Source organism: Aythya fuligula, chromosome 1 (genome assembly GCF_009819795.1).
Source record: "Aythya fuligula isolate bAytFul2 chromosome 1, bAytFul2.pri, whole genome shotgun sequence".
Classification (NCBI taxonomy): Eukaryota; Metazoa; Chordata; class Aves; order Anseriformes; family Anatidae; genus Aythya; species Aythya fuligula.
In genome coordinates this window covers 108,076,166-108,103,051 of record NC_045559.1, presented here as the reverse complement: position 1 = coordinate 108,103,051, position 26,886 = coordinate 108,076,166, and the positions used below count along the sequence as shown (strand labels likewise).

At 36.1% G+C, this 26,886-nt stretch overlaps 1 long non-coding RNA gene across 1 annotated transcript; it reads right to left on the bottom strand.

Moving 5' to 3' along the window:
• Positions 1 to 906: 906 nt before the first annotated feature.
• LOC116498537 lies at positions 907 to 24,611 on the bottom strand. The gene is made up of 3 exons (XR_004254186.1): positions 24,600 to 24,611; positions 17,614 to 17,620; positions 907 to 971 (listed from the first exon to the last, which is right to left on the bottom strand). It is a non-coding gene; the product is annotated as an uncharacterized LOC116498537 (long non-coding RNA).
• Positions 24,612 to 26,886: the final 2,275 nt, after the last annotated feature.

Sequence of the window (26,886 nt, the reverse complement as noted above, 5' to 3'; positions counted from 1 at the left end):
TGTGCATACATTCTTAGATATTCTCAATTTCCTGTTGTGTTTTCTTTTTTTTGTTGGTTTTTTTTTTTTTTTATTATTTTTTTATTTCTTTTTTAGTCCTTAACCCTGCTCTCTAGAAAATTCGGTATTATTTTTTAGATTTAATGGTCCGCTTTAAAGACATTTGGCAATGGACATAACCCAATATAACTGTCAAATCTTTTAAATCTATATGTTCATAGCCCTTCATAAAAACATGTACTTATATAGTTATTTAAAGATATAATTGCAAGTATGTTGGTGTTATGTCTTTAAGCAACTGAGGTTGGTGACTGAGGAAATGCTATTTCAATTTTATCTAAGAAGGTAAGATGTAAGGTAGGCATGGTTCAATAGCACTGGATAAACAGCCCCACAAGTTCTCTTAACTTTCAAAGGAGACGTATCTGTACTTTAGACTGAAGTAAAATAACTTGAATAATCATCATTGAAAAGCCTGTTGATTATAAAAGGAAAAAGTCTGGACAACTTAATTTAGACAACTATAATTAAAAAAGATGAACCTCACATTGAATAAGAAAGGAAAGACACATGGGATCACTGAGTGAGGGCAAAGGTTTCTTTCTTCCTTTAGTTTCTTTCTGCCAGTGACACAGAGTCCTGACAATGCAAATAACCTGTTCATAATGAGCCCTGATTCCCTGACATAAAAAGAAGAAAAGAGCACCTTAAGGCTTTTGCACTTTGCACAAATGTACAGTGTTCTCCATGTCATCACTCTCTTAATTTAGAAGTCCTCTCAAATATAGTGCAACAGCAGTTGTAACTGAACATATACATGGTCTGTTCTGAAAGTAGTAGGACTCTTTTTTTTTTTTCTAATTTATTCATGAGAATAGAACAAACGATTAGAATTTTTCAAAGTAGCACCCTTCCGCATCTACACACTGCTGGCAATGAGTTTTCCAGTTTTCGTACACCTCCAGGAATGCCTGGACCGGAATGCTGTTTAGCTCCCTCGTCACGGCCTCTTGAAGCACCTCTACCGATGCGTGATGCTTCCACTTGAGCATCGATTTTGTTCTTGGGAAATGAAAAAGTCTGGCGGGGCCAAGTCAGGGCTGTAGGGGGGCTAAGGCAGCGTAGCCACCTTGTGCTGGGCAAGATACTCCACTATGTGGAACACTGTGTGGCTTGGCACGTTGTCATGGTGCAGCTGCGAATTGTTGACGATGGCTGGGCGGACACGAGCAATGCGTTTTCGCAGTCTTGTGAGGACTTCCACATAAAAAACTGCATTAACTGTTTGTCCAGGTGGTACAAACTCTTTGTGGATGACTCCATGTCGATCAAAGAAGCAAATGAGCATGGGCTTTTGCTTGGATGTGCTCATTCATGCTTTCTTGGGGTGTGGGGAAGCAGGGGTGTGCCATTCTGTGCTCTGCCGCTTACTCTCCGGGTTTTATTCAAACACCCTCCAGGTTGTATTCAAACACCCACGTCTCGTCATCAGTCACTACATTGTCCAAAAAGTCAGGCTCCTCATTCACATGATGAAGAAGATCCTGGCAGATCGCTTTCCAGTTGGCCTTTTGCTCCTCTGACAACACTCACGGCACAAACTTCAAACACACTTTCCTCATGGCTAAGTTTTCTTTCACCATCTCAAAAACTTGGGTTTGAGGAATGCTCAAGTCATCAGCAATCACTCTGATACTCATCCTGCGAGCATGGTTCAGTAGATTTTTCATTCATGACACATTTTCATTGGTCTTGCTGGTCGAAGGGCGTTGGAGCAGTCATCGTCTTCCACTCTTTCCCTACCTTCTTGGAACAGCTTGTGCCACTCAAAAACACCCGATCTACCCATGGCAGCATCACTGTAGGCCTCCTTAATCATGTCATGAGTCTCTTTGCCCATGTTACCAAGCTTTACACAAAATTTGATCACGTATCGCTGCTCCAGTAAATGCTCCATGATTCTCCGTGACGAGGCATTTCGACAAGTGTTCACAGTACAAGCGACCTGCTCTCTTCAACGGCCAACAGCCGACTGCCGATTTTTCCCAGCATTCCCAATATCCCCCTCCACCGATCCTGCGCATGCAGACTGCCTCTCATCCGCCCATTCGCCCAGGAAAAAGCCAGTCCTACTACTTTAAGAACAGACCATCTATAATGCTCCCTTTCATTCAGATCTTTTTCCTCTGCAGCAGGTGCCAAGAGAATACAACTGCTGAAGGGAGACAAGGTCAGGACAACAGGAAAAGAAGAAGCAAGAGAAATTTGGGGAGAAGCCATTTATCTGTAGTTTTGTAATGACACACCAAAGAAAACTTTACACAGGAAGAAGGGCTTCCCATGACATATGTAAAGACATTTTGGTGTTTGTGGAAGATTGCATTTTTACATCTGTTATAATTCTTGTGGTATTAGGCATCAAAGAAAAACACATCTTTGTTTCCATGTAGTGATTATTGCTACTATTCTTATGCCTTGTTTGTCAAGAATTATATTGTCATTGCTCAGCTTATTCTCTTCCTTTTGGTATCCTTTTGTGCCCCCTATATAAAGTCTTGGTTTTCCAATGTGCAATGCCTCATAATTTTTTCCAGTTGCTCAAATGTGGTCAACACCTTTCTCTGCATCTCTAGGAGTTTGAATATTAATGCATTCATTTGTAAACATTTCTAGATGTGTATCATGCTTTCACACAAGAGGCATGAAAGCTATACTAGGAAGTGCTCTCTATGATGATGTTTGTGTTCATTTGAACTGGTTACGGCTGCACTCTATCTTCACATACATATTTTAACTATCTCTAAATATGTCATCAAGGACTTCTCAGAGAAGAGATGTTGTTTGACTGCTACCCGTTTCAAAGCGGAGTATCCCTGTAATAGAGGCCTGATATATTATGTCTTTCAATTATAGTATAATAACACCTAAGAGAAGTAAAGTTGAAGGTAGATAATGTATATTGGATTTCACGAGCTAAAGCATCTGAGGAAAAAATAAATAAAAAAAAAACAACACCTTCAGCTTTCCAGCAGAGATGTTCTTCAGATTACAGTTCATATAATCGTACATTTACATAGCTGCATAGGAATAGAGATATCTGTCCTCAACAAGAAAAAGATACAAGTTAGTATCTTTAGACTTTCTCGACTGCAGAATATGGCTTCATTGATAGTTCAGAACAATCACCTACCAAAATTTCATCTAACCTTCCTCTCATATGTACTTGTTCTACGAATTGCCCTGTAACACTGTTTCCCACCTTTTTTTTTCTTCTCTTAGTTGGAATTATCTGGAGGCATAAAGACTCCGCAATAATTATCATAAGGCTTATGCCCATCAGTACTCTTTGTAATGCAGAACTGGTATATTAAAGCAGTGAGGGAACTATACAATTTGCTCAGCTTTTATGACAGCTGCTTGAGTATCTCAGCAAGTATCTCAAAATCTTGACTGATAAATATATACTGGTTTAAGGAATCCCATCCATTTCCTGGCTTAGGCTGTGTCACCACTTGAAAGTGTTTAACAGCTTCTGGCAGGTTTGAAGCTTTTCTGAAGTAATATATTTGAACTGCAGCTGCATCCACCCCTAAGATACTAGGAAAATGAAATAAATACCAAAGGACAAAATTGTGGTTTAACACTATAAGTTACTCACTTTAAAATGCATTGGCTCTCCATTGTCTTTGAATATATTAAAATTGTTCGTTTGGACTGCTCCTACCCTTTCTGGCTGAATACACACCATTCTCCATGATCAGCTAGCCAACATGTTAATGGAATGTAATTTGAGTTGCGCATAATTATCTGGATGGGAAACTACCATGTTTGTGTACTCTAACGGATAGCTGGATTATGTAGCTTTATTATTCAAAGTGAATGGGAACATGAGTTACATGCTGTGTAACAGAAATGTGTAGGGCCCCATAGATTCAGTCTGATGCTTATTAAAGTGGCTTGCCATGGTTAATTCACTTGTAAAATAGGATCTATAATGGAAACATTTATAGTGGGAATAGCAACTTACCCCTAATTACCAGTAACTATGAAAATATTATCATATGACAGCAAGTTAAAACAGAAAACAGTCTCAGCTGTATATTTTATATACAGATTCATTGATATGAAAGAATATTTAATAGGTAATTCATGAATTTTAATAGTATTTACTGATATGGGAAATCTAATAACATATCTTTTGTTGGTGTGTATAATTTGTATATATTTTCACAGAATTAAAAAGATCTTTTGTACATAATCTTTGAAGGATTTTCTTAATATCGATAATCTGAAAATGAACAGCTGTTTCAGATAATATTTGTTTTCCTTTGGTAATTTCGTTAGATGACATGCTGATGATATCTGTCTTTATCCAGTAGCCACAGATACTCACATACTAAAAGAAAGTGGTGTGGTGCTGGAGGAAGACGTAATGGTGAAAAAGTAGGAAGGGTAGTTTGGGGATTCTTGCAACTTTGATTATTCTTGATTTCTTCAAGCCTACATTTTGTTTTTTTCTTTTAATGTTTCTCTGTCTTTTCAGAGTCAGACTCCAGATCTGCGTCTTTAAGAAAAGGAACTAGCAATATAAAATGACCACAAGTATAGCAAGTTCCATTTCTGAAATTCCATGTTGTATTATACCAGGAAAAACACTTCCAGACTGGGCCAGTGATTTAGTCAGTGCTGAAAGTCCCATGAAATCTAGAGGGAAAATGCACCCCGTTTGGCACTGTATGGAGAGGGATGTATTTGTGGATAGGGAGTTCATTTTTGATCTCCATACTACATTCATACTGAAAGATTGCTTCTGATCAAATCCATCAAGGTGGTATTAGCCCTTCAAAAAACCTATATGTGGGCCTTGACACTGTAACGAGACATAAGTACAGCTCCAACAGCAGCAACTTAGTATCTGTGTTGTGCAAATGGCAAAGCATGAAAGTAGAGCTACAGTACAGGCATATTTTAATTGTAATAAGGTTTCACATGTGAACGTGGTCATGTCATGTGTGTAGCCCATCACTTAGCTGAAAGACATGCATAATGTCTCCAGATATTTTATATATATATATATATATATGTATGCATATGTATATATATATATATATGTATCTATATTAAACAGAGTAAGGAATTCATTTTGGTCTGAAATTCAAGCCATCTACAATCTTCTGTTTGGAAATTGTGGGTATAGAAGGATTTCATAAGAGAAAAAATTCGCAATGGACTTCTGTGGCAATTAAGCAGTTCAGAATTTCACATCATTTTGTCAGCATTTAACATCAACATAATACATATGAAGGACATAAGAAATGTATAGGAGATAAAGTGAAGAAAATATCAAATGGGTGTATTATGAGGAAGTCACCAAAAAATTTAACCAGGTGTACAGAGTGCAGGTCCCCAGGCAGTAGCAGGGTTCTGGTGGCCACTGCATGTGTGAGGCGATGCCAGGGCTGCCCTGTGTTGGACCCAGCTGACCCCAACAGCCTCACCACAGGGCAAGGCCAGGCCCCACAGCCAAGATGGCGGTGCCTCGCCTTGGGGGCAGCCTGGGGAAGGGAGGGCAAACACCAGCACGGCAGGAGGTGGTGAGGGGTGCGGTGTGATGAGCAGCCCTGCACAGACAGCAAGGGGAGAGCAGGAGGAGGAGGAGGAAGAGAAGGGGTAGGAGGTTCCCAGGCACCCAACAGAGATGCCCTTGCAGACTGTGGCTGGACCACACCAGAGCAGAACTCCATACTGCAGTCCATAGAGGACCCCACACCAAAGCAGGTGGATGTACCCTGAAGGAAGCTGCAGATGAAGAAAAATGCAAAGAGGAAGTAGTGGCATGGAGGGGCTGGTAAGAACTGGCCACAGCCCCTATTACAATGTCCCACTCAGGGTGGGATGAGGTAGAAGCTTTGGTGAAGGAGAAAATTGTAATTGAGCCTGGGTAAAAAAAATGGAGTGGGGTGGGTTCTGGGGGTCTGGGGGGGGAGGGGGAGAGCAGGATGGGGGAGAGATGGGGAGGGAATAAAGAAGAAGGGGTTTTTACTTTTGTTGTAGTTCCTACCATCCAAATCCATGTATTTACCTAGAACCTTTTGAAGAGAGTAACAGAGTAGCTGAATGTGCATGTGGCGGCAGGGTAAGATCAACCTACCACCTACCACACAGAGTAAATAGGTGAAACAAAATTTTCAGAAGGAGAGAAGAATGAAAAGAAGAAAATTAAAACCGGAAGTGGCAGAAAGGCAGAGAACGTCTTGAAAATGGATTAAATAAGAATAGGAAAGAAAGTAGAGAAAAGAGGTTGAAAAAAAGTGAATAAAATAAAATAAAATAAAATAAAATAAAATAAAATAAAATAAAATAAAATAAAATAAAATAAAATAACTAAAAACACAAATGTGAAAAAGCAGTAGGAGAGAAAAAAAAGAAAATAAATTGATTCATAATTATTTTCCTTTTAATTGAAATATTTTTTATTATAATTTTTAAATAAAAAATGTGAAGAAAATGTATTATACCAATATTGTATTCTACAATCCAAAGTAAAATACATTTTTTTCTGGTGGGAGGAGACAGAAGATAACTTATACATTGTTAGAATGCACTAAAATACTCAGAAATTAATACCAAACAACACCCAGACACTTGCCTCATATGGCCCTTGATTTTCTTTTTAAATGTTAATAGACATTTCGAACCCTTAGAATAAACAACAGGGTTCCAATTTTGCTTAAGTTGATGGCAGTGGTGATGCCAAAATGTGTAGGAAACAAAGATTTTCATGACATTCACCTCAGTTGTTAAAATCTGTCTGCTAAATATTGATAGAATCTCAAACAGGTAGTGAGTTAAAAAAATGTTTTGTAGACTCACTGTATAATTAAAACCTTGTTTCTAGAGATTTAGCAATATAAAAAGGAGTGGGCTTGTAGTTGGCCAACATCAATCTAGCAATGTGTTTATACAATAATTATAGCTATTGATAAGAGAATTGTTTTTTTTCTACTTGTTCAAAGAGATAAAAGAAAAGAATCCTCTCCTTTTGCATGGTGTACAGGTGTCTGTACTGTAAACAATGACTTTGCATACACAGGATTAAACATTGAGAAATATATTGAAACTGCAAATGTTTTTATTAATTATGGAAGATGTCAACCTCAGAAGTTTGCTATAAATGAATGTAATGACATTTTTGAAGCATTCATTATGACTGCTAATATTGAGAAACTAGTATATGGATTCGTCTCGCTGACTTTCTCACAGAGTATTGAATGTTGAATTTATATCTGTCTCTTCCAGACAGGAATTCACAGAATCACAGAATCACAGAATTTCTAGGTTGGAAGAGACCTCAAGATCATCGAGTCCAACCTCTGACCTAACACTAACAGTCCCCACTAAACCATATGTGCCATAACAGCATTACAGAAGATGTAAGGTAACCTGGAAGAAGGCAAATTAAATGTATTTTTTGTTTTGTTAAGAAATGAAATATCCATTTGTTATTATTATTATTTTTTTTAATGTGATTATAATTCACATTTCTATGTTTTGTTACAAGTATTCTTCCTGTTTGATGCTTATCAGGTATAGATATTCACTTTTGCCAGCTATTGTAAGGAGTAGATACTTCAGAGCAAAGCATGTTTTCCTGTTAAGTGTTCATATTTTTACATAAAGAAGTCGCAGTTGTTTTTATAGTCCACTTAATATAATTAGCTTGATGAATAAGCAATTCCTACAGTTATTAATACATCTGTTCTCAACTATGTAAATTGTGTATATGTGTGTGCTTGTGCCTGAAACAGGAGCAAGAGAGAGAGAGGGAAATATATTACACTATGCTTTCATAAAAAGAAAAGATGCCTGGTTTCTTTAGTTGAGTTACAGCTCCAGTAATTTCTCTGCAGCTAGTAGAGTTATCTATGATATATATGATATAAACCCTGATATTTTTGCTTTAGAGTGTGCCCCCATGTTACTACTGAAGTTTTGGGTAGAGGCAGACAAAATCTAACTGTGCCAACTAGGATATAAGACCAAGGTAATAAACCAAATAGACCAAAGTGCAATAAATGTAATTACGTAAGACACATTGAATCCTCATTTTTTAGCTGAAATCTTGCCTCTATTGAAGTCTGCATTTTGTAGTTTACTCTGTTCAGATTAGCAATTAATTTCATCCCTATTGTCTGTGCTACCCCAGTAGCACAGTTCTTCTAACCCTATGCTGACGTACTTAGAAAATATTGACTCGAGAAGTATCATATCATTAATTGATTCTCCAGTGCCTTTTGCAGCAGCTTCCTTGACTCTCTTCAGACACTCTGTATATTATGTGAAATGGTGCTTTTGTTTTGTTTTGTTTGTTTTGTTTTCCCTAATGAGCATACAAGCCACTATTTCTGTTTCTAAGATACTAGATATTATGCATCATTCAAAGATGTATATTAGTATCAATTATATCAAAGATAAATATCTTTCAAAGTTTCAATAACCTTCAATTCCCTTTTTTTCTGCAATGATGCATTGAAACTATCTCATATTTTAAAATTCTTTTAGAGGGCACAACTGTGAGGACACAAGTCCAACCTTTTGTAAAGTTCAAGTAATTTCAGCAGTATGTTTTAAATCTGCTGAAACCTCTTTGATCAAAAAGAATGCTTGAGTAGAACAAGACAGGATTGCAAAGAGATCTTCTGTAAATGACTAAAATATGGTTTACCTACTTCCAAAAGCAACAGAACAGAATTCTGGAATGTAAAGAGCAAGAAGCAATAAGACTTTTTTCAGAAGTCTCAGAGTCCAGAGAGAAAAAAAGTTTCAGAGTCCAGAGACTTTTCTCACAGTCGGAAGAGAAAAAAAAGTTTAATATAAAATAGTTTAAATTGCAATGCCAAAACCACTTCTGCTGATTGCAATTACATGGAGAAGAACAACAATGTTGAATACTATCTCCTACATCTGAAAAAATTTCTGTGAGAGTAAACATGCTGAAAAGATGGGGCATTTTTTTTTTTTTTTGGTGAAGAAACAGAGATGGTTTATTGAAAAAAGGTTACATTTAGAACTGAATTTGATTTTTTACATCTTGTTATATCTCTTGTCTGTAAGGCTTTGATGACTGAAGACAGTATTTTCTTCACTGATCAAACAACTGTAATTTGCAACTTGTGCCTAAATAGCAGCAAATTGCTTTTAGTCAATGTCTTAAGAATGCCAACAGTCTTGGTAATCTTGAAAAAGAACCTTATGAAAATCATTTCAAGAGGTGAGTCAATTTAAATTCTGTAAGGAAATGTTCATCTCAAAAGTCTTTTTAGATAGAAACAGCAACTGCTGCTTGCACAGTAATAAACAGAAATCACAATTGTTGTTAAATAATATGAGATGAAGGTTGTGCCCCTAGATCTGAAAGTAGATTAGACTCTCCATTCATGGATTCTCTTAGTCATGTTCTGTTTAGAGCCTTGGCTCTAAAATAATGGCTAAGATATCCTTTGAAGCTATGAGTAAGATGATTTGTCCCTTTTTACAGTCATAAAGACTTTCTACAAATGTGCAGAGTAGATTAGAGCCATACTACATGTTCCTGCAGCCTCCAATAGCAGCAGGACCTGCTGCTATAATTACAGCTACAGGAAAGAATGTTTTGTGGCAGCTCTAAAATAGCTTGATATTCAAGGTTCCACCACACTTTTTAGAGACATGATGAGCAGAACCATTCACAGGCATTCCAGATCCAGTACATCCTACATCTTTTCAGTAATATAATAACATTACTGGTCACATTCACAACAACTTTACTATTTGATTTGCTTTCCCAATTTCTGTGGAGTCAGCATTTTTGTATAATTAACTAGTATGATTCCAATATTGCTTTTCTGAATAGCAATATCCATCATAACATATTTATTTAAAATCAGGAAGGTTTTTGTAGGGTACGTTTTATTGATTCGATTGGGTTGGATTAGGTAGGTTGTTTTTTCTCTTTGTTTTTGGTCTGTGTGCAGCACTATGTTTCTCTGTCCTAAATATTATCTGTCATTTTATCAACTACTCGCTATGTATCATAAATTCCACCTTCACACACGGTCTTCATCTTATCACCTTGATACCTTAGTACTGTCATAAAATACCACACCTTCAGTAAGAGTTGAATCTTGAGTGTAAAAAGAGCTCTTTGTCTATTATCATAATGAGAACAAAACCTGCATTTTTTTTCTCATTTTTATGTTCCTCCTTATTGTCAGTGACAACAAGATGCATGGAACTATTTATGTCACATATACAGAAGTACTTCCATTGTTTTTCGTGGGGCAAAGATACAGATTAAATGGTTTTCTAAGTACTTTTTTTTTTTCTTTCATGAGATGCAAATCTGTACCTTTCCTGTCTGCATTGGTACCTGAAGCAGTTCCTTTCCTCTGATACCACAGACAAAGAGCTGCCTCATAATGAGAAAGAATACGCTTAATTAATGTTTGTGGAAAAAAAAAATAATTAATTAAATAAATAAAAGAGCAGTTGCACTGATGAAGTGACTGTCCTGTGAAGACGAATGTGAAGAAGACCAGATGATGTATGTCTCATTGGCATACAGGTGAATGTGAAAAACATCCAATCATTTGAGGTGGAGGCCCACACATCTAAATTCTGTCCAGCTCAGATGGCTGTTGGGTTGCAACACAATTGGAATCAGCTCCCAAGAAGCATCTACAAGCATTAATGTAGCTGAATCCCAGCCCACCTATTCTTTCTAAATGTGAACAAATGGTGTTATCCCAAGTTCTGTTGGGTCTGTTAAGCATTTTCAGCAGCACATATAATGCTATTTTTTATTAGTACATCTAAATATTGGAATTTTCTATAACATTATAATTATTTTAACATAGTATGTAGATAAGATTGCATTTTCTTCTGCTGGTGAAACATAACACAAGGAAATATTCTGGAAAATAAAGATTCAAATAAAATCCTATAGATCACTTTTCTTTAAATCAAGAAAAATAGCAATCTCAAAATTAATTGCCCAAGATTACTTCATCTTCCTTGTTACATTGCTAACATTGACATTCATTGCTATTAACATCACCATTTCTTTTTTGGAATGGACAGTACTCATATATTACAGGGTTTGTAATGCTCAAGTTATTACCTCCCCTAGTTCTTGATCTCTGAAAATTTGCAAGGTTCCTGCTACATAACACAATTATAGAACTGTGCCATATGCTTTATGCATAAGGCAAACATTTTGGAGAAGCTTTCAGTGTTGTGTTCTGCAGATCTGTGCAGAAAGTGCTACTCTGAGATTTGTGCAAATTGTTACAGCTGGATAAAGATCATTTAATTATAAAACAATAATGGAGCTGAGTTGGACTACTTAAGGGAAACCTGACACAGATGCTTGTGTGATGACACCCAGTTATTAATTTATAGAATTAGCCCTGCTCTGCAAGCTGCTCCAGGCACGTGAACCCCATTGACTTCAGCAGGGCTCTGCAAGGGCACAATGCCTTCCAGACAGATGGACCACTTTGTGGGGTCAGAGATTAACTGTATCACTTGAATTAGATAAAAAGTGACATGAACAGCTATTTCAGGCTAACAACCTTCAATGTAACCATCATACATGTATTATCTCACTTTTTCACTACTTATTTTATATTGTTTTCATGTAGAAACTGATGAACATGTCCATAATTTCATGGAGTTTTATTCAGGAGGTTTTGAGCTAGATTCTCATATAGTATTTTTTTCCATGTTGTGAAATAAAATGTAAGTAACTTTCCAATTCTCACTGTCAACCTATAGATCTCTGTTATGAAACAGTGGAAAAGCAGTTGGATTAGTCAGCCTAGTGTTTGCTAAGGATTTGTGTCTAAAACCAGATGACATCTTATAGGAACTGCCCTGTTTTTTGCTGGGACAGAGTTAATTTTCCTCTTAGTTGGTATGGTGCTGTGTTTTGGATTTAGGATGAGAATAATGCTGATAACACACTGATGTTTTAGTTGTTGCTGAGCCGTATTCACACAGAGTGAAGGACTTTTCAGCTTCTGATACTTCCGTGCCAGTGAGGAAATTGAGGGCACACAAGGAGCTGGGGGGGAAGGGGGGAACAGAACCAAGAAAACAAGAGATCTGACCCCAGATGTCCAAAGGGATATTCCATACCATATGGCATCATGATCAATAATTAATATGGGGTGGCTGACCAGTGTAGGGAGGGACCGCTGTTTGGGAACAGTCTGTGTCATTGGTCAGCAGGTGGTGAGCAATTACATTGTGCTTTGCACATTCTGTTATAAATTATCATCATCATCATCATTATTATTTCCCTTCCTTATCTGTCTTATTAAACTGTCTTTATCTCAACCCACTAGTGTTTCCATTTTTATTCTTTTCCCAGTTCTATCCCCCATCCCACTGGGGACTGGAGGGTTGAGGGGTGTGGGGACAAGCAAACAGCTCTGTGGTACTTAGCTGCCTGCAGAGTTAAACAACAAAAGGAACTATGAAGGAAGGTAGGGTAGACAGTCCTAAAATCTCTGAACTCTCAGAAATACACACTGCAGAATCAAGGGCCTCTTGTTTATTTCGAATGTCAGGTTAGCACTCTGTATGGTGCTGTATGGTGAAATCCCCTGATCACAATACAAGAGAAGTTAGGTTTGAGTTCCAGGTAAGAGCAGCACGATACTGCACTGATATTTGCATGTCTGTATTGCAGTCATTCTTCACTGGTAAGAATCTGTCAAAGAGGAAAACCACAGCGTGCAAACTGACAATTTTTTTGCTAAAATTCATAGGAAACAGAAAACACAAAGATCAACTGTCTTAAAACAGGTATGTTTTCCTTAAAAACTTTACATAAAAGAAACTTTAAAAATTAAAAATAGTAATAGTAAGTTTAGAGAAAATAATTTTCATCCCTAAACTATCTTGCTAATTCTTTCTCATTTCTTCAGAAGATGTATCTGAGATACTTGATATTCAAAAACTTCAGAATCTCACAGTAGATGATACTTACAGACTGTATGAGATCTGTGGCGTTCCTCTATATTAAAAAGAATGGTCAAATGAAAAGTTTGACATGCCTTTTCTTAAAATAAATAAATAAATACATACATATTTTATAAAGGGTGGGAAAAAAAAGTGTTATAAATAAATGACTCTTAAAATAATTGTTCAGAAGAGTGTACCAAATACATTTGTAAAAGTAAACTTTGTTCCTTGAACAAATTATAACACATAGATTTGTTATGCTTGATATAAATAATTTGGTTCTTGTCCTTTGCAGCTGATTCTAACAGAGCTTTTTATTATAGAATGGAGGAAACAACAACAAACAAGTGTGCTATCATCCTTTCTGGATGTGAAATACTCTTGACTTTATATTAGCATTTTAATTCTGTAAGGTAGGACCTAAAATAGTAGACAAAATAGACTTCTCAAACATGTTTCAAATAGATAAGGTAAAACAATTAAAGGTAATTAGTTAACCATTAGTTAACCATAGAGGAAGTATATTACTTTCTGTACATGTTATTATTCAGACACTGAATGACCTATTTTAGTCAAAAGTACATTTCTAATTATGATTAGTTTACAAAACCTGATGATCTTAGTCTAATTCTCGAAGTCTTGATATCATTGAACTTCATTTTTATAAGAATATCTAGTAACCAACCTCCTTCTCACACTACAAAGCCTTAATACATTCTTATATTTTCTTTGTCAAAGTTGAAATATTTTGTGGCAAAAAATTGGTCCACTCATTGCAGTAACACATATTTCACTCAGTACTAGAGGATTTTACATTTTGTACTACGTGTAATGTTTGCCTATTTCAATTTGATATGTGTAAAATTTCCCAGTTTCATTAGTTCTATTCCAGTATGTTGTACTTGTATAAGTACTGGCAGTTTTCATGAGAAATCTTGATTGCATGTCAGATGATTCTTTTTGACTAAACATAATGGATAAGTTGCTAAGAAAATTGTCCAGTCTCAGACAGACAATGCCACTACATTTTTCTTTAGGTTAATATATAAATCCAATAGCTGTAGATATCTTTCAATTGAGATAGTAATGATTCTGAGAAAGAATTCAGACATTTCTGTCAATATAGGCCTACTGAAATTTTGCTGAAGTAAGAAATCCAGAATGCAAAGCTGTAATTCTTAATTTGTAAAATCTTTGTAAAAAAAAAAAAAAAAAAAAAAACAAAACCAACTCTTATTCCATATAATTAACTTCATTAAGATTATAGGTAAAAGATACTTTGCAGCCTTTAAGGATTCTTTTAGGTGACCAAAGTTTTCATGTGAACTTCCAGGATACCTACATATTGCATAATACTTTAATCTGTGGAATGGGACAAGATGCTAATAATTCACAGTTCCCAGAGAGTTTCATAATTATTATACAAAACAAGATTTGGGGGTACCTCAGCATTTTTCTGCGATTTTTACAGCAAAGATCAGAAAATATCTTAATGGGTCTCTCTGGGATAGAAATAGTTTTCTTGGCACTATTTTAGAATTGTGACTATATCATTGATAATAGACAGATTTCTTTTAGTTAGTGTTGTGTATTCTTTGCACAGCCTCAAGCCTTTCTGTTTTTCCCAGCCTGTCCCCACACAAATAGGCTGCGGATAGTCAAGAAGGTTACAAGAAACACAACTTGCAGAGCTGACCTAAACTGACCAAAGGGATATTCTAACGTCATGTTCAGCAGGAGAGCTCAATAAAAAGACAAGGAAGGGGAATGTTTCTGTTTATGGTGTTTGTCTTCCCAAGTAGACATTAAACAAGACTGAATCCCTGCTTTACAAGAAGTGATTGTTTGCCTGCTGATAGGAAGTAGTGAATGAATTCCTTCTTTCTTTTGCTTTCCTGAGTAGCTTTGCTTCACCTGTTAATCTATCTTTTTCTCAGATCATAAGTCTTCATGCCTTCCTTTTATTTTCTCACTCTTGCTATTCTTTCCCAGCATTCTGCTATGGAAGGAGTGAGCTATCAGCTCTGTGAGTATTTAGCTGCTGACTGAGGCCAACATGCCACAATTGTTTGTCAATATAGAATCATAGAATAATTCAGGCTGGAAGGGATCTGAAGAGGTAATCTTGGCTAACCTTCTGCCCAAAGCAGAGCCAGCTCTGGAATCAGACCATTTAGGGTTTTAGCCATTGTCCTGAGAATTCCCCCAAATGGAAACCACACTACCTCTCTGTGAGCCTTCTCCACTGCTAAGCTTTGTTCAAAAGGGAAAAAAAATAAATCATTATATTCAGCCTGAATATCTTATTTTGTCAATTTGTGCCCACTGTCTCTGATCCATGTTCCACATTGGTGAAGAGCCTGGCTTCTGTTGCATTAAAAGTTAAAGTAATTGGGAGTGGTGCCCAATTAGCTGTTGTAAGTCTGGTCGCATTCAGGGTACTTAATTATCCCAAATAACATAATACACCCTCAATCTAGTCATGTTCCATGAACTGCCACGACCACACTTAAAGAGTTTGTTTTCCCCTCCTCTCCTCTCCCCTTTCCTTCCCTTCTTCTCTCCATCATGGACAAAATGGATTGAGGGAAGGAATGAAAATAAATGAAGAGGTCTAGTGGGATTCATTCTTGCAGCACACAAGTGACTGCAATTTACATCTGATTAAAAAAAAAAAAATCTACAAGTGCAAAAAGTAGTGCAGATCCCTACATATGGAAGGCAGACAAAGATGGAATCTGAGATTTTATTTCCCTTACACTACTGAGTGTAAGGGAAAGGGATAATGTTTTCTTACACTTCACATTAATGGTCTACACTAATTGGTTTGCATAATTTGTATTAAAAAAAAAAAAAAAAAAAAAAAAAAAAAGATTTATTTGTGCACACGAAAATACAAAAATATGTATAAAATCATTCTTTCAGACAGTTTGTTGTAAGAATATTAGAAGGGTCTCTGATTTCTTTTATTTTTTTTTTCTACTCTGTGATCTGTAAGATCCTAAGAGACTAAGGCCACTTCTATGAAAGATAACCAAGATAAAACAATCTACTGGTTTTAGGATTAAAATTTATCAAAGAGAAATCTTCAAAGTGGACTAAAAGTATCCATTATTCTATGTACTCCACACACTTCTGAGAGGAGTTATTTATAGTAACAGTGAGATGAATTTGGGGAAAGTTTATTTTTTAATGTTTCAACACGCATTCAGACAGAAAATGTTTTTTTTATATAGTCTAATGTTGGTAGAACACTTTTAAGTCTTCTGAGGAGCTGAAAACAGTTCCCACTGGAGTTCTGGAAAATGTGCCTCTTCATCACCACTGAAGTGTTGCCTTCTGGAAGGGCTGGGTAATTAAGAAAGCACTTGCCAGTTCAGCATGGTGTGGCAGCAGCTGTCTGTTCACTCAGGTGAGAGAATTTAATTCTGGAGAGCTCTTGATTCTCTTTCCCTGGCTTATATTTAAAAGGGAAAGTCTATGCTTCATGAACTTCTTTTGGTTTTCCATCACTACCCAACACAAAGCTTAGCCCTAGAGACTTCTGTTCATTTTTTCCTTCTTCACTACAGACATTAGGTCACTGTAATATTACAGGGTTATAGATAAAAGGAGTAAAAAGGGATCAGAGAAAGCCACTGGATATTTTCTGATCAGCTCAGAGACAAAATGGGTATAGCCTCATTTTCTGGCCTTATTTTATTGAAGTAAACAAAATATCATCTTACTGCCCCATGTTTAAGCAAACAAAAGATAGAAAACATGGAAAGTGAGAGAAGTGTGAGGCAGAGAATACATTCATTTCACCAAAACATTTCAGTGTCAACTGTGCAGGAGGCTTTTAGCATATGGAAAACATAAATTTAAAAGAAAGTTTCTGAACAAGGAGGAATTTTTGTTTTTTATTTTTTAACCTGGATCATCTCAAACATCATAAACATTAGAAGTAAAAAATAAATAAAATAATTAATAAAAATTGAGTTTCAGTAGAATTGCCTGAAGGAGCCTGAAGTCAAGTATATGGTTTCAGATCTTGGTTCCTCTGTTTTGGGGTAGTTATTATTATTATTTTTTTTAATCACTTCTGTCTTATTCTATCTTTTATAGTTTTTTGTCCTTTCTCTTTTGCTTCTACTTTTATCTGTAAAGCATATTTCCATTCATTTCATGACCCAGAAGCAAACTTGGCTTCTATTTTTTAAAGCACAGCTTGATGCTCCATTTTCCAGGAAATCTCTTCCATTTTGATTTAAAATCATTTTCACTGAAGAAAATCAGTGTCATCATCAGAGGTGATCATACATCAAAAAGATCTAAAAAAAAAAAAAAAAAAGAAGAAGAACTTCTGTATACTAGCAGTATCTGGCCGTATCCCTGTATTGTTACATCACCTTGTGAAACTGGAAAGTATGCTTAAGGACTGTAAAAAATGGGTGACTGATTTCTTTCCACCAATCCCATATAAAGAAAAAATACTACATAGGGAAAGTTAAAAAGTTTTAAAATTTAAAAGACAAACTGAGAGAAAATGAGACCTCAGTTCTGAAGCGATACCTGCTCTTAAAATGTATATTTATATAGTACATTTGTATCTTCCATGTTTACTTCCAAACTAGTGTTTCATGAATTAAATAGATGATTAAGCATTGTTTAAAGCCTTTTTGTGTGTGTGTATCTAACCTTTTTTTCCCTGTTTATGCAATGGTTTGTACATTTTCAATACCAGTCTGGAATCTTATTTTTTTTTTTTTTGTATTCTTTTTTTTTTCTATATCCACTGTGTGACCACAGACCAAAAGGAATTCCAGTCAACACAAGAAAGGTGATGGAAGAACAAATATATTTTTCTTTTTCTATTTGAATCTGCCATCAGCCCCTATTTGTTGTCTTCTTTTATTTTGGGTGCCTTGGTGAGAAACCACTTATTTATCAATATACCATAAAGTTTGAATTGTTGTTTGGAAATGGTCAGATATAGGGTTACAGTTCACATAACATTTATCCTTGAGTATTGTAGAGGTTGACTGCTTGTGTTTTCATTATTGACTGCTGTGTTTACCAACTATCCTTTCCTTTTCCTTGATGTTGATGTTAAGTGAAATTGCTCTTTTCATAATAGTTTGCTAAATATTATTGATCATTTAGTGAAAGAGTAGCTAATTATTTGGCCCCAGTAACTCTTCAATTTGGTTTTAATGTTGTGTTTTGATCTGAAGATTATTTAATTGTCTTGTTTTAGGTCACAAAAGAGTTAACTATATTGACTTTAAAAATCCTTCCCAAAGCATCATTGTCCACAAATTGATGAGTTTGTGCTTAAAGGTAGCTTGAGAAAACCTCTTTCTATATCTTATCATTCTTGCATGGTTTATATAAAGAAGCATGTAATGACAGAATACAATCTCTTGTTAAACATATATATATGTATAGCAATTTTCCTCTTCCATCTGCTTCCTTGCTTCCTTCCTTGTTATATCTCCATTCTTATATTTCTGCCTTTACTCTCTGCTATTTTCATATTTTCACTCACATTATCTATTCCTTCTCTCTCCTACTGTAAAATAGAAAGAAAAGGACAGAGAGGAATGAAGTTTTCAGAAGTAAATGGATTCTGTGAAATAGCTGTTTTACAGGTCAGCTAAGTTAAACAGAGACAGACTATGTTGTACAGGAAATTTCAAGAACATCATTAATCTGAAATAGCTGCTTTTGACTGAAGTCTATTGTACGATAATGTTCAGTACCTAAAATCCATTTGGATTTTTTTAAAAAAAAAAAGCTCTTGAAACAAAAGAACACAAACTACTGTGGTAACAAAGTATGGAACACTTAAGAAAGTCTTCTAATCCCTGTGAGTGAATCTTGCACTGCACATTTTAATAAGCATGTAAAGTGAAAAAAAAATATATATATATACGTAATTTCATGCATGTCAGCGTGGTATACAGGGTATTTGATTACTTAATTTTCTATGGAGCCCTTTTCTGCTCAGAAGAACTGTGGCTATCTGTTGGTCTTTTGATGATTAATGATAACATAATATTAAAAGCAACTATTTTTAAAATGTTTGCTACACTGTTGACAAAAACAACAACAATAACAATAAACAAACAGACATACTTAGCTTGAAAGACCACATGTACATAAACAAACACACAGGATTAAGTCTGTAAAAATATAGGAGGAAGGAAGGAAGGAAGGAAGGAAGGAAGGAAGGAAGGAAGGAAGGAAGGAAGGAAGGAAGGAAGGAAGGAAGGAAGGAAGGAAGGAAGGAAGGAAGGAAGGAAGGAAGGAAGGAAAAAATAATAAAGTGGAGTTCAAAGCATTTTGATGGCAGAAGTGTAGATTATTTCAATGGAAAAAAAGAAATAAAATAAGGAATATAAGAAACTATGTCATCATGATATGTTCTTAATAAAATACATCATGGTAAGAAATAATGTAATTTTAATTATGAGTACCTGAATGAATTCACTCAACAGAAAGAAAAACATGTACAAAATTGGGAAACTATAATACAAGGTTTATGACCAAGAACATATACAGAAAATTATCACAAACCTATAGGGACAAAAATCAGTATACACAAAACATAAAGAATGATTCAAGTGGAAAGAAATATAAAACATACCATGGATAAAGCACTCCATTCCATCTTACTTAAAATTAGGTACTAGAGATGAAAATATCTAATCAGAGCTAGTTTCTGGAGGAAAAACACCTTCAGAAAACAACTACCTGTTTTTCTTATGAAGAGAAGCTCTTTGCTCCTGGCTGCAGAGGACATCCAGGTGACCAAAATCTGTAAATTAGACTTTTATGTTTTAAATATCCTAGATATTTAAAGATAACCTCACCTTAAGCTAGGTGTTACTAGGATGTAATTACTTAACTAAAATATATTTACAAAAGGAAGACAAAGGGCTTATTCTCCCATTTGGTGAAGAATATCGGTTATCCCAAGGAAACAGAACTGCTTAAACCCTTTTTGCTTCAGGGTTTATTATCATCAGATACTTTAAAAAATATATTACTATGATAAAGAGTAACATTTTTCTTTCCATAAGAATAGAAAATATTAAAGAGTACATCACAGTCTAAGAATTTTCTGCAGTAATCTCAGAACAATTTGCACTTGTCTTTGAGAGTTTATAGAAAACAGGGAAATCCAGAAGATTAAGAAGCATAAAGATACTGCCCACTACCAAAGTGGAAAGGGAAGAAGGGGGAAAGAAGGAAGCAAAGGGAAAATATTGTGCAGTCAACTTAACTTCTATTGCCAGGAGAATTTTGGAACAAACAAAATAAGTTATTTATAACTATCTAAAAGATGGGGTACACCTGACAAGGTGGAGCAAGAGTGTTCTGGGCAACAAGCTGGCTGTTCTTATTAGCAAGGCTTCAAACTAGATTCGGCAGGGAAATGAAATGTACCTCTGAGTGATGGAAGTGAACCTGGGAACCTTGTCACTTTAGGAAGCAACAGGTAAATACTTGTGAAATATCTCAAGGTTCCTCTGAAAAGGTGATGCATCTGACATCCCAGCTGAAATGCCTCTACACCAACACAAAAAGCATGGGAAACAAGCAGGAGAAGCTGGAAACCATAGTGCAATTAAAAAAAATGTGACCTAATCTCTGTCATGGAAATGTGGTGGGAAAATCACATAACTGGAACATTGGAATGGAGGGCTACAAGCTTTTCAGAAGAGATAAGCAGGGAAGAAGGTGCAGGGCTGTTGCTCTCCATGTTCAGGAATGGCTTGACTGCAAAGAGATGCCTCTGAGAAACAGCCAGAGACAGGCTAAGAGCTTGTAGGTAGAAGAATCAGACCAATAAATGTTGAGGGTCTACTACAGGCTGCCAGATCAAGTGGATCGTGTCGATGAGGCCTTGCTTCAGCTACAAGAAGCATCGTGTTCACACTCTCTCATGATGATGGGGGATTTCAACCACCCAGTTGTCTGCTGGGAAAGCTATACAGCAGGCTGTAAGCAATCCAGGAAACACCTAGAGTGTGTTGAGGATAACTTCCTGGTCCAGCTATTAGACAAACCAACCAGAGGAGAAGCATTACTGAACCTGATGCTTACCAGTGCTGATGAACTCATTAAATAGGTTAAGACTGGAGGCAGCCTGGGCTGAAGTGACTACACGCTGGTTGAGTTTGTGATCTCAAGGAACATGGGCCTGGTGAAGTCAGGACCCTGAATTTCCAAAGAGTAAAATTCCAGCTGTTTAAAGGCTTAGTGGATGAGATCCACTGGAACATTGTCCTTAGGGACAAAGGAGCTGAACAGAGCTGGCAACTTTTGAAGGATATTTTTCTTAGAGCTTGGGAGCTCTCCATTCCCCTTTGTAAAAAAGTGATCAGGGCTGACAGAAAACCTGGATGGCTGAGCAAATATCTGTTGGTCAAACTGAGGTTCAAGAAGGAAATGCACAGGCAGTGGAAGAAGGATCACGTGGCCTGTGAAGATTATAGGGATGTTGTCTGGATGTGCAGGCATGGAATCAGGAAAGCCAAGGACAAGGACAAGCAAGCACAGATGGAACTAAGTTTGGCAAAAGATGCAAACAATAACAAGGATTTCTATAGGTGCATTATCCATAAAGGAAAGGTCAAGGACAGCGTACCTCTTCTGACAAAAGAGAAGAGAGAACAACAGACATGGAGAGGGCTGAGGTACTCAACAACTTCTTTGCCTCAGTCCTCACTGCTGGTCCCACATCTCTCATTTACCTAAACCTGTAGATGAGGCCTGAGGGAGCAAAGTCTCTCTCACTGTAAGTGAAAAGCAGGCTCCAGACCACCTGATTTAAACTAAACAAGTAAAAGTCTTTGGGGCCTGACGACAAGCATCCCAGGGTCCTGAGGAAACTGGCTGATGGAGTTGCCAAGCCTCTCTCCATCATAGTTGAAAAGTCATGGCTGAAAAGTCATGGAAGTTAGGTGAAGCCCCTGGTGACTGGAAAAAGGGAAACACCACTCCCATTTTTAAAAAGGGTTAAAAAGAGGACTCAGGGAACTACAAACAGGTGAGCCTCACCTCTGTGCCTGGCAAGATCATGGAACAGATCCTCCTGGAAGCAATGTCAAGGCACATGCAGGACAGAGGTAATCCAATACAGCCCAGCATGGCTTCACCAAGAACAAGTTGTGCCTGACCGATCTGGTGGCCTTCTATGATGGAGTAACTACATCAGTTGACAAGGGAAAACAGATCAATGTCATCAACCTGGATTTCTGTAAGGCTTTTGACATGATCCCACATGAACAGGTTGTCCAGAAGGGTTGTGGATGCCCCATCACTGGAGGTGTTCAAGACCAGGTTGAACAAGGCCCTTGGCAACATGATCTAGTGGGTTGCATCCCTGACCATGGCAGGGGGGAATGGAACTAGATGATTTTTAAGGTCCTTTCCAACCCAAGCCTTTCTGTGATTCTAAGATTCTATAACACAGAGATCAATGCAGACTGGTATGGATTTATCATGATCTAAGCTTATGAAGATAAGCCTAGATTTCTTTTACAACTGGGAAACTGACCTCAGTGATTGGGGAGAATTTATAAATACTTTTGGCATTACTAAAACTTCTAACATTGTCTCAGGTGAGATGCTCAAGGAACCTGGACAAGACAGAATGTCTGTTGAATGCATAACTGAATAGAAAATATTTATAAAAGAGTAATTATTTTTCTCTGTCAAGTGCAAATCTGTGTAAAAGTGGTTCTGAAGTCTGGTTCTAGATATTAACATTTCACAATTTTGATAAACTAAAGAGTGAGAAAGGAATGTTATCATGAACTTTGCAATTGATACCAGACTGGGAGTATTTACAAGCATGCCAAAGGCCAGGTTAAGAATTTGAAATGATCACAGACAATTGAAGACATGATTTGGAGAACAAAAAAGCACTTCAGTAAGGATAAATGACAAGCTATGCACTCGGCAGAAATAATAAACTGCCATAAATAGAAGATGAGAAACAAATGATTAGACATCATCACCATTGAAAAGAGCCCAGGCATTTAATGGATCACAAACTGAACATGTATCAACGATGTCACTTAATTACCATAAAGGGAAACACATGCTGGAATATGTAAAGTAGGTTATTGTCCATGAGACATGTGACATGCTGTTTTATTCTACTTAGCACTAGTATGACCTCTGCCAAGCAGAATTTGCCACAGTTCAAGATGGATGCAAGACAGGTGGACAATGTTGACAGAAAGATTATTATAATTATTAGAAGTGTAAAAATTTTACTTTTAAAACACAAGTTAAAGAGAACTCAGATAAATCATACAATAATAACCAAACGTATAATGAGAGTGTCATAAAAAGACAGGAGAAAGAAAATCTTCCTGTGGCAAATAGATTCTTACACAACTTTGATTTAAGAGCAATATTAGATTTAATAATATTTTTATGGTAAATCACAAGATCAGATTATGTGATTTTTAACAACACTTAATCCTCAGTCAATTTAACACAACAGTTTGAACAGAATTTGCTACAATAGAAACTTCTTATTTGCTACAATACTGACTTAGTCAAAAATTCAAGAATGGCAAGATTCACATGAGACTTACTGAAGGGTTTGGAGGTTATCTAAATTTAGTTGTGTGCTTACAAACTTCCCCTCTTTTTGGTGAATTAAATTTACATAGTGTTTGAGTCCTGTATCCAGATCATCTATAAAATCATGAAGATATTCTAGGGGGGCCCTAAAACAGGGTCCTAAAACTCCCAGAATAATCTTCTTCATAGTTTTACCATGCACTGAAGAGAGACCAATGGGTGTGTGTTTACCAGGTCCTGGGCATGGGCTTGGGGAACCTGCTCTAGGTGGCCTTGCTTGAGCGGGGGGGGTTGGTCTAAGTGATCTCCAGAGTTCCCTTCCAACCTCAACCAGTCTGTTGTTCCGTATTTCTGGAAAATGCTTCCCAATTCTGTGGCAGCAGTGCACATAGCACCCTATGCTGACGTGCCCCCATAAAGTCCTATGCAGACACTCAAGGACACTCAAGTGTTTGTTCACATGAGCAATTTACTGGCATCTGTTGAAGTTCCCAGTGAAAATGGACTCTCTCCAGGAATCTGGGTGGTCACTGTCTGGGTGCTAACAGCTTCCCTTTGTCATTTTTTTTTTTTGATAGAACAGCCTCTACAGTCATCTCAGTGAAAGCAATTTGGGTTACATTATCAGGACAAACTTTCTCACAGTATTGAAACAATCCGTAAAAAAAAAAAAAAAAATAAATAAAAAAAATCAATATAAGTAAAACAAAACAAACAAACAAACAAAAAAAAGAGGTATATATCAAAATCATACATGACTGAAACTGGTTTTAGGTGTTCTCTGTCAGAAATTCCTAAGACTTAATAAAGACCTTTAACTGTTCAATTGCAAAAAAAATGGCATAAAGATGTACAAAAACATCATTCTTTTTTACAAATAGGAAAATTTTGAAGAGGATAGCTCAGAGACAGAGATCAGCTGCAAGGCAAGTATATAATTCTTTAAAGTTTCCTTTAAAATCATATGTTTATAATAACTGATTTTCCTATATTTATTTCACCTCCATTTGGATCTCTTCATAATCTTGCAAACTCACATTCAGTCACTGAGCAAATGCTAATTGTAATCTGAAAGTATGTTATAAATATGCAACAGTCCTCTCTTCAGAGGACCAGGGATAAACAGAATGTTGTTGTTTCTGCTGCAAATGAATATGATGTGCTCTTATGATTTGATTTAGGAATGTATGGGTATATTTTAGTAGTGTATTCTAAAAAAAAAAAAAAAAAGTTTAGTTTTCGTCTGAGACCTCTGTATTTTCTATATACATATATAGTTTCTCCACAATAGCTTTCAATTTAGCTTACTGATGACAAGCAAAAATTGCTTATTTGTTTAGCAAAGTGTAAAACATGTTGTGCCAGTAAACTAAAGCCAAAAAATCAGTTCTGAGTATGTTTGAATGGTAGGAAGTTTACCTAGAGGTATGATCAATTCATCTCCAACTTCCTCGGAGAACTCTGACCCCTCAAATCAGACTTGTCTTCTCCTGATAGGTAGTGCTGTACAGCCATCACTTTTCTCTGCCTAGTGCAGCTATGAAAGAAAGAAAACAATATACCACTTTGATGGGATTCCTTCCAAATGAAATCTCTGTAGACTGTATAACTGCGAGATGGACACATATCCCCACAGCTTCACATAATCTGAAATTATTGCAGTTAGTACAAATAATGCCTGATGTCCTTTGACTGCAGGAAATTTTTTAAAGTATTTTAAAATCGAAGTTTGTGCCTACTGAGTGTCTTAGAAAAGAAACATTCTGTTTCAAGGAAGGGACGAACTGCTGTGTGTTCCCTACTGGCTAATCCTTGAAATGGGCTTCTGAAATTCTTTTGCATTTGAAATTAATGACAGTCATTCACCAGTTAGTTTAGTCTAAGTTTCACGTCCAGAGAAGTGGATAAATGTCACTTGAATAAAACGCTCCAAAAAGTTCCCATAAAGAGCTTCCAAGCTTGTAAAAACACTTGTATTTTGGATCTTTAATAGAGCTCTGGTCTAAGATTTGAAGAGATATATAAAAAGCTTAATTTTAAAATATCTGGGGCTTAAGTCCCTATTTGCAGAATATTAGTTTATACAGTAGGTCTGTCAAGCCAATTTTCTGAACCTGAGTTTCAGTACAGTTGTACCTCTTATTTTCTTAAAATGACTACAGCAGCCCAAATGTTTATGCACCCAGTAATTTCACACAAAGGTTGTGGCATAGGTATGTTAACCAGTTGTAATGCCATCATGTATTTAAGTTTCCTTTCTACAAAATATATATTTGAAAGAGAACCTATTTCTCTATTTGCATATAGAGTTATGAGATGGATTGAAATCATATCTTGAATAGATAAACCTGCTTGAATTAAGTCTAGATTTGAATGGATTGGATGGAAATAGTGTCCTACTATGACCAATGAAAAGCAAACAAAAATAACAATGAGCCAATTTCTGATCTGAATCATGACAATGTCCAGAGTATCCAAGGAATGCCAAAGAGATTATTACTAGCAATTAACATTACATAAATAATTCAAAGGGATTTTTAATATGAGATATTTCTAACTGAATGAAAAGCTGTAGAAGAGTCTTTGAAACAGATTTTGTTTCTGGCCAAATATTTCACTGCTCAAGTTATATTTTGCTAAAACATTTTATAGAATTTGTCATAATTATATGCATTCACCAATTACTAAGATGAAATTGTGTTGATAAAATTATGTAAGTGACCTCTAAAAAATTAAGAATTATAAAAGCTCATACAACATTCTGTTTTTAATATAACTGGTTATTTTGGCATAATAATTCATACAATAATGGTTCTGGGGCTGGGAATAGGGCAAGTTTTGAGAGCTAAAATTATATTTTTCCTGAAGCAGCAAGCAATATAATTTAAGTATTCTATCACTAGTAATTTGATTTGGTGTTCATTATAGTAAGAGTAATAATAATATATTCAATTACTATTAATGGAAATGTCATATGCACTTTGATAGAGGTTTTATTGTAATTCAGTATTAATCAGTGTATCATTAAAATAAAGTGTTATCATCTAATTTGTATTTATTCAAGCATAAAGGCCAAAAAAATGTCTATTATCATTCAGTGTACTAGTATACAATCAGTGCTTTTAATAAAACAACTTTGCTATACAGTTGCATCCTTTTCTTACATTACAGCGGAGCAACGGTATCAGAAAGTACATGTACTAATTCACATCATATACACCCAGTGGTTTATCGCAAAAGCAATATCAAATTTTATCAGTGTTCTCCTACCAAAAACAACTCTGCAAA